Raw genomic sequence first — 418 nt, 5'->3', positions numbered from 1 at the left:
ACGGGCTCAAACAATAAACAGCCCCCCAACCTTAATTGGGGAAGTAATCAACGCTCTTTTCCCTCTCCCTTTCTTCTTCGCTCCCGGGATGACAACACGCTTTTTTTCCCCTTTTAATTCCCTTTACGTTTTGGGGGTTTAAGGCCCGTTGGGAGGTTTTTGGGGTTGCCAGGGGGGAAGGGGCCCGGTAATGTATATTTTCCTTCTCTTTTCTTTAGTTTTTTTAAGGGCACTTTCTAATTTCAAATTAATATGCTACGTCGGGGAGTGTGTGTGCTTTGGGGGTTTTTCGGGGATCTTGGCCAATGAAACGTCTTCAATTTTAAAGGGCATTGCGGGGAACTTTCACCCCTCGATCGAGGTGGTGGTTTAAATATACGCACGCAAAATAGGGGAAAAGCCACACGGAGACGAATGT

Source organism: Penaeus monodon, chromosome 27 (genome assembly GCF_015228065.2).
Source record: "Penaeus monodon isolate SGIC_2016 chromosome 27, NSTDA_Pmon_1, whole genome shotgun sequence".
NCBI classification, from domain to species: Eukaryota; Metazoa; Arthropoda; class Malacostraca; order Decapoda; family Penaeidae; genus Penaeus; species Penaeus monodon.
Note: the sequence above shows the minus strand (reverse complement) of the source record.